Consider the following 9,504-nt stretch of genomic DNA (forward strand, 5'->3'; position numbering starts at 1 on the left):
TTTAGTCCTTTTCATTTAATTGATTACCCAAACATTAAAATTTCCTAACGAAATTTTAATACCACATTACTAAAATTTCATAAATATTTATAAAATTATCTTCAACTCGGTTTTACAAGATAGAGGTCCTGATACCTTGTTTTTACCCAATTTCTTCAATAATTTCTTTTTCTAACTAACCACTAAATCGGTAAAATTTTTCTATCAATATTTTCATACGATTTTCCTATCATATCAATTTTCATGCAAAAATAATGAAATAAATTTCTCTTTAAATCAGATTTGTGGTTATGAAACCACGGTTCCGATAACTTTGAATTTAGGTCATTACAAACCCTAGCTCAAAATAATGGTAGAAATAGCTAGAACATGTTACCAGGATTTCAAAAATGTAAAGAACTTTAAAAATGGGGCTCGGGATCACTTACAAATGAGCTTGGAAGCTTGAACCAAACCCTAACCATGAATTTTATGGGGGTTTCAGCTGGTACATGGAGAAGATGACCAAATTTTGGCTATTTTGGCTTTTTAATTCATTTAATTATTAGTTTACCAAAATGCCCCTAACTTAAAAATATTTTGTTACACCCATTTCATGTCTATTTTTGTCCAACAATTAACTAATGGTCTAATTACCATTTAAGAACCTCCCATTTAAAATTTCATAACAATTGGACACCTCTAACATGTAGAACTCAACTTTTTCACTTTTTACAATTTAGTCCTTTTGACCAAATTGAGTGCCCAAACGTCGAAATTTTCGAACGAAATTTTCACGAAATCATTCCGTAAAATCGTAGGCCATAAAAATATAATAAAAAAATTTTCTTACGTCGAATTTGTGGTCCCGAAACCACTGTTTCGACTAGACCCTAATTCGGGATGTTACACAAGTGGCTGAAAGTTTCAAGCTTCCAAAAACCCCATTCTTGCTGAAAATTTCGGTGGAGGAGAAAGGAAAATGAAAAAGATGATGACTAGTTACTAGGGTAATATTTTCTTACACTTTAAGTTACCCCTTGACCATTTGATTTTCTTGTCCCTTTTAAAGACCGCCAATTTTGGTCTCTAGCTATTTAACACCTTTGGCTAGTAAAACAAAACTTTTGCCCTTTATGCGATTTAGTCCTTTTTTGCAATTAGGCTCACAAACTCTAAAATTAATCCACCAATTTTTTCATACACTCACATAATCATACTATGACACCAAAATAATAACAAAAAGAATTTCTTGTCCTCGGATTTGTGGTCTTGAAATCACTGTTCCGACTAAGCCCAAAATCGGGCTATTACAATTCTCTTAATCTTAGCTCTTTGATCTCACGAGGTAAGATTCGAATCATTTCTTCACTTTACGATAAATCTGGATGAATTTCAACTTTGTTCGGGGAAATAACATGTGAAGGGTCGGATCGATATCTTCGTAGCATCGATACATGAAACACATTATGTATCTTTTCTAATTCAGATGGTAAAGATAGCCGATAAGCAACTGGCCTGACTCGCTCGATAATCTCATACGGTCCGATGAATCGCGGACTTAATTTCCCTTTTTGACCAAACTGCAATATCTTTTTCCACGGTGACACTTTTAGAAATACTCTATCCCCGATCTGAAACTCAATATCTTTCCTTTTCAAATCTATGCACGATTTCTGTCAATCTGAAGCTGCTTTCAAACTATCGCGAATTACTTTCACTTTTTCTTTAGTCTTTCTGATCAGATCAATCCCGTGAATCTTATTCTTGCTTAGCTTAATCTAGTACAACGGTGTTTGACATTTACGACCGTATAGAGTTTCATATGGTGCCATCTTTATACTTGATTGAAAGCTATTATTGTAAGCAAATTCAACTAGTGGTAAATATTTCTCCTAGCTACCCCAAACTCGAGAATGCAACAACTCAACATATCCTCAAGTATCTGAATAACTCACTCAGATTGGCCATCCGTCTATAGGTGAAATGAGGTACTGAAATGTAACTTTTTACTAAATGCTTATTGCAGTTTCTTCCAAAATCGTGTAGTGAATCTCGGATCTCTATCCGAAACAACAGAAGGAGGCACTCCTTGCAATTTCACTTCGAAAATATATAACTCAATGAATCTATCAAGTGAATAGTCTGTACGCACTAGAATGAAATGCGCAGATTTCGATAATCTGTCAACAACAACCCAGATTGCATCTTTCTTTCTAGGAGTTAAGGGCAAACTCGAAACAAAATCCATAGTGACTCTATCACATTTCCATTCAGGAATCATGATAAGTTGTAATAAACCTGACAACACTTGATGCTCAGCTTTGACTTGTTAACAAATCAAACATTTCGAAACAAATTCTGAGATATCTCATTTCATGCCATGCCACCAATAAAACTGTTTCAAATCATTATACATTTTCGTGCTTCTCGGGTGTACTGATAAACAATTACTATGTGCTTCATTCAAAATCATCTGAATCAACTCTGAATTTCTCAGAACACATATTCGATCTTTAAATCTAAAACAATCATCGGATTCAACTTGAAATTCTGAATCAAAAATTGACTCTTGCAACTCATTATCAAACTTTCGAGCCTTAAATCTGCTATATAAACAACTGTCTCACTGTCAACTCGGCTGCTAACAAACGATCGTCAGAAAATCCAAATATGTGTTCAAAGCACATAAATCAAATAAGGACTTTCAGCTCAAAGCATCAGCAACTACGTTCGCTTTCCCCAGATGATAGTCAATTACCAAGCCATAGTCTTTTAACAATTCTAACCATCTCCGCTGTCGTAAATTCAAATCTCTCTAAGTCATCAAATATTTCAAGCTTTGTGATTGGTATAAATATGACATTTCTCACCAAACAAATAATGGTGCCAAATTTTCAACGCGAACACAATCGCAGCCAATTCTAAATCATGTGTCAGATAATTCTTTTCATGGGGCTTCAACTGTCTCGAGGCATAAGCTAGAACTTTGCCTTCTTGCATCAAAACACAACCCAGGCCATTTAACGATGCATCACTGAATATTATGAATTCTTTACCCGACTCAGGCTGAATTAACAGTAGAGCTTCAGTCAATAAAGCTTTTAACTGTTCTAAACTTTTCTGGCATTTATCTGACCATTCGAACTTAACATCTTTTTAAAGCAATCATGTCATTGGAGTTGCAATCATCGAAATAATAGACGGCTAGTCCCAGAAAACTACAGACTTCGGATACGTTTCTTGGAGGCTTCCAATCTATAATCATAGAAATTTTGCTCGGGTCAACTTGGATACCCACGGCTAAAACTATATGTCCCAGAAAACTAACATCTCGTAACCAAAATTCACATTTGCTGAATTTTGCAAACAACTACTTATCTCTCAAAGTTTGTAACACAATTCTCAAATGCTCAGCATGTTCAGATTCATCATAAGAGTAAATCAAGATATCATCAATAAATCGGTCTAAGTACGGCATGAAAATCCAGTTCATCAAGTCCATGAAAACAGTAGGGGTATTCGTTAGTCTGAAAGGCATAATAAGAAATGTATAGTGTCCATATCTTGTTCTAAATGCAGTTTTTGGCACAACGGAGTCTTTAACTCGCAACTGGTAATAACTTGATCTTAAATCGATTTTCGAAAATACTGTTGCCCCTTTTAACTGATCAAACAAATCATCAATACACGGTAGAAGATATTTGTTCTTTATAGTCACTTTATTCAGCTGTCTGTAGTCAATGCACATTCTCATTGTGCCATCTTTCCTTTTCACAAACAACACGGGAGCACCCCAGGGCGAAAAACTCGGTCTAGCAGAACCTTTATCTGTTAGTTCTTGCAACTGTGCTTTTAATTCTTTTAACTCTGTCGGTGCCATTCTGTACAGAGCTATCGATATTGGTGTTGTACCCGGTATTAATTCAATACCAAATTCAACTTCTCTGATAGGTGGTAAACCCGATAACTCTTCGGGAAATACGTCTGGATACTTGCACACAACTGGTACTGATTCAATCTTTGTTTTTGTCACTTTCGTATCAAGTACATAAGCAAGATAAGCTTTACACCCCTTTCTCACAAATCTCTAAGCTAATATAGACGAAATCACAATTGGCAACCTATTCAGATCATCAGATTCAATTTTAATAATCTCATTATTTTGGCATTTCAGTTCAATTGTCTTTCATCTACAATCCACTATAGCACTGTGCATCGTTAACCAATCCATACCCAAAATCACATCAAATTCATCGAATGACAACAACATCAGATTAGCCAGTAAACAGAAATCTTGATGCCTTAGCGGAAAATTCTTACAGACTTTGTCAACCAAAACACATTTGCCTAAGGGATTCGATACTCTAATCACAAATTTAGTAGACTCTAAAGGCAAAGTCTTACTGGATACTAAATTCATACATATATAAGAATGAGTTGATCCTGGATCTATCAATGCAACCACATTAGTATCATAGAGAGTGAAAGTACCAGTGATAACATCTGAAGATGACGCTTCTTCGCGAGCGCGAATAGCATAAGCTCTGGCAGATGCTTTAGCATCAGATTTCGCAGCAGTGTCTCATGTCGCACTTCTACCACCATTCACATTTCCAACATTTTTGGGTGGTCTCCCTCTAACTGCAGTATTACTTGGCCTCATACTCTTAGCGTTATCTTTTTCAGCTAACTCTAGGCAATCTCTGATAAAATGATCTAATGATCCACATTTAAAACAATCTTGATCATTCAATCTACAATCACCGGAATGTCATTTTCCACACTGTCTACATTTGGATCGATTTGGTTTTGCACTCCCAACACTAGTTATCGAGATAGCTGGAGTTTTAAAGCTCGAATGTTGCCTTTCATGATCTCTGTTTGAATGTCCCATTGATGCATTAGAATGATTAAACGAGTCTTGAAATTTCTTCGATGAAGATTGATACGGCTTACTCATTGATCTTTTTCTCGAGTCTTTAGCTTCTGAATCTGCTTTTCTATTTTCTTTACTAAGATCCTCGGCTTTACAAGCCCTCTCAACTAGAACGACAAATTATTTTAACTCTAGAATTTCGACTAGTAATTTTATATCTTCATTTAGTCCATCTACAAATCGTTTACTCATGATTTATTCAGTGGAAACATATTCCCGAGCATACTTAACCGTATGAATTCTCTTTCATACTCAGTGACAGTCATTCGACCTTGTTTTAACTCCAGAAATTCTTTATGCTTCTGATCAAGGAATCTTTGACTGATGTACTTCTTTCAAAATTCAAATTGGAAAAACCCCAAGTAACCCATTCTCTAGGAACGACAGATATCAACGTTTTCCACCAATAGGTACGTATTATCTTTCAGCAAAGATACAACACATTTGATACCCAAATCAGGAGTGCAAGATAATTTATCAAATACTCTAATTGTCTTTTTAAGCCAGAACTTAGCTCTCTCTGCATCATCATCAACAGTAGCTCGAAACTCTTCAGCCCTATGTTTCCGAATCTTATCCACTAGCGGCTTGTTCAACCGTGTCAAATCTATAACTTGAGGAATAGCAGGGTTTTGTTGAGGAACAAATGGCAGTGGAGGTTGTTGAGCAGCCGGATCGTTCAAACGAACTCCGTGAACCACTCACTTATCATATAGAAAAAGGCTTGTTTAGCCTCTCCCTCGTGACTACTTATCACAGTTCTAGATTCAGTAGGCGCTGTCCCTTGAGCGGGAGCGAGTGCATTACTATCTACATCATTAGCTATAGCTCTTTCAAGATCCATTGCTATACAAAAACATAATTTAAACTGTCACGAATCATCACACTATCGCAGAGTATATATGGAAAGTATATCTAGACTCTCACACATGTTATGTTAGTCCTAGAATCGACTAAACTGTAGCTCTGACACTAATAAATGTAACACCCCTAATCTATATCCGTCGCTAAAATAGAGTTATGAGGCATTACTGATAAAATCACAACATACGACATACATTTCTCAAACATAAATCCATTATCACTTAAATATCAATCAAACATAATTATATTGTGCCTTATAAGGCTCTATGATACCTTAAAACATGCTTGAAAGAGGTTTAGGACTAAACCAATAACATTTAAAAACTTTGGAAAACTTATAAAATTTTCATGCATGCAAGGATTACACGCCCGTGTGAACAGGTCGTGTGCCTCACATGGTCACCAAACACATCCATGTCACAATCTGTGTGGAAACAGGGCATGCATACTAACTTGCATCACACGACCGGAGACACGCCCATGTGCCATGACCGTGTGAAATCTGGAGGGTATACTAACTTGGGTCACATGGCCAGCCTTACGACCATGTGCCAGCCTGTGTGTCACACACGGCCAGTAAACACCCCTGTATGTCTAAGTCGTGTAACTCACTGGCTTGTTTAACTAAGTTACAGCAGACACACGGTCGAGTCACACGCCCGTGTGCTCATCCGTTTGGGGCAAAATTAGGTTTGGTTTAAGCCACATTTCTTATCCTCCTCAAGTATACCTAAACCTCATCATTTAATACCATCTCAATACATTTATAGGCAACCAAAACATGCTATTTCACATACAAATCATGCCATTTAAAATCCATCCATTTCACTACTCAAATCATAATCCAAAACATACTAAAACAATATGTCATTACCAACAATTTCACTTATCTTCTCTGTGGATTTTCTCATCATCTTATCATCTATTTTAAGCTTCAAATCATACCAATTAATCATCACAACATCCATAACAAACATGTCAAAATACAAGGCCATTTATATACATCATATTTCACTTACCAAACTCATAAAATAAGCCAACCTAAATGGCCAAATACACACCAACATTTACATTATTTATGACCAAATCTCAGGGCTAATATTATATCTCAAAACACATCATCATATCACTAGCCTATACATACCATATACCATATTTACAAAGCATCAAAAATACCAACAAGTTGATCGATAATGTGACGGTGTTCTTGATGATCCCATACGGTTGCATGACACGGTCATGTGGCCTTTTTAATTTTTGGTGTAGGATTATCCATACAGTCTCATTGAGTTACATAGTCTCGCAACACTACAATGTAACCCTCAGTTACATGGGCAAAAATTATTACACAATTTGGCCACACAACCATATTCTTGTGCCACATGGGTTGAGTCCTGTCATACGGCTGTGTAACCCATGTTTTCACTTTTTACTCAATCTTTTAAAAAAAAAGTTTCATTTTAATCCAAACTTGTTTTCGATATGTTTTAAATGTTTCGTAAGCTTGATTTAGGTCCTGAGTTGATTGAATAGTATATAATTGAATAGTTATAAGTTCTTTATTTATTTTTAAATGATTTTATGATAAATGTTCAAGGTTTAATGTCGTAATGCCTTATAGTTTGGTTCGGGCGACTAGAACGGGTATAGGTTGTTACAGACAATAAGAGCATGCCTCGAGAAGTTAGAACAAAATCTTATCTTATTATGCATTCAATCGCTTAATGTCTGAAGACATGTTAATTTTTTCTTAAGACAAACTCATCTAGGTCTTGAGATTAGTGGCTTTTGTCTAAAGACAAGGGCACATTAAACCTAAATAATTTTTACCTTGCTCCAGGTCTTGAGACAAGAGCTTCTTGTCTTGAGACATGCAAACATCGAAGCTAAAATAGAAAAATAAAGGAGGTTTGTCTTAAAACCCAATCTCGAGACTTGAGGATTTTTTTCTCTAGACATGAACTTTATTGTCTAGGGACATGAAAACATTGAAGCAAAATTTCAAAAATTATGATAAGGCCTATGTCAAGACAGTCGAGACATAAAGTCCATGTCTCGAGACATATTGTTAAAATTTGACAAAAAGAGTTTGAATTTGATTCCTAAGCTCATATTAAACCTCTTTTAAACTTGAAATGATTAATTGTGATTGAAATGTGTTTGTGTACTTATATGAAATGACATGTATGTTTAGTATCTCATATTAGGATTCGGTGACCTGGTCGATATAGGGATGTTACATGGATAATTTCTATCTGAAATTATCTTTAGTAGATCGATTCAAAGATGCACCATCAAGAACTTGCAAGAACTCCTTATATTGTTCCTTTTCCTAATCAAAGGTTGGTCTTGGGAGTTTGAAGGGATAAGTTTTCTAGTGATATTTCTCCATACCCATGATATATTACCCAAAGTATAAATAGAATGAAGGATATTTTTTGAAGTTGGATTATATTTGACTTGCAACACCTTTCTCCATAACCTTTTGCCCTCGTTTCTATATCTCTAAGGCCATTTAGTTAAGAGTGACTTGTTTTTAACTCTTAAGTTAACAATTCCTAAATCACTAAACTAAATAGGAGCATAAATGTCAACCCATCTAACCATATGCATCTTTCTTTTAGTAGAGTTGTCGCTCCAAAAAAAGTTGCTCATAATACTATTGAGTTGATTATAAATCGAGACAGACAATTCAAATATGGACATGTAGTATAGTGGAAGATTCATCAAAATAGACTTTGTAAGAGTTAATCTTCCTGCTATCAAAAGAAGCCTTGACTTTAAATTTGCAAGCCTTTTTTTTATTTTATTGATGACCAACTTCAAAGGGGAGACAAAATTCTTTTTACAACCCAGAGGTAGCCTAAGATAATCTATTGATAAAGAACTTGCTACACAATGGAGTTTGTTAGCTAGGCAAGAGATTTCAGAACTATCCATCTTGATCCCTAATAACTTACCTTTTTGTAAAGACCCTTTTGATATTAGTTAACTGCTACTTATCCCCTTCACAAAACACAATTGTGTCATCTACATATTGCAGATGAGATATAACAAGCCAATTATCGCTCAATTGAATACCTGTAAGAAGGAGAACCATTCACTAAAACTGAAATCAATGTTGAAGAAATATAGTTAAATATCCAACTTCTTCACCTATGTCTAAACCTTATTTTTGACATCATGAAGTCGAGAAAGTTCCAATTGATAGTATCATAAGCCTTCTGAAAGTCTACTTTGAATATCATACCTCTGACCCTTTTCTTTTCCATAAATCGATAATTTCATTTCTAATAAGATAGCAATCTAAGATCTGCCTACCAACCATAAACGCAAATTAGGAATCACTAATTACATCCCTAATCACTCTTCTTAGGGCTAGTTTAACATTGCTTCTAAGATATAGTTTTAGGGAAAGAAAACACTTTTGCGATAAAAGTATTGCTAAACAAGATGCTTTTAAGCTTTTCAAAATTGCTTTTGGTAAAAAAATGCTTTGAAAAAGTACTTTTTTTGCCAACAGGAAAAGCAGAAAATTTTAGCTCTTATTAAGTGCTTTTTGGTCCAAAAGCACTTTTGAGAAGCAATGTTAAATTAAGCCTTAATCTTATAGTGCAAACGATTACCTTATAAATACTACCAAGAAGGCTGGTAGGCCTATAATCACTAAGGGTCATTGATGAGGGCACTTTTGGGATTAAGGCAATAAATGAGTGACTTAT

Source organism: Gossypium arboreum, chromosome 8 (assembly GCF_025698485.1).
Source record: "Gossypium arboreum isolate Shixiya-1 chromosome 8, ASM2569848v2, whole genome shotgun sequence".
NCBI classification, from domain to species: domain Eukaryota; kingdom Viridiplantae; phylum Streptophyta; class Magnoliopsida; order Malvales; family Malvaceae; genus Gossypium; species Gossypium arboreum.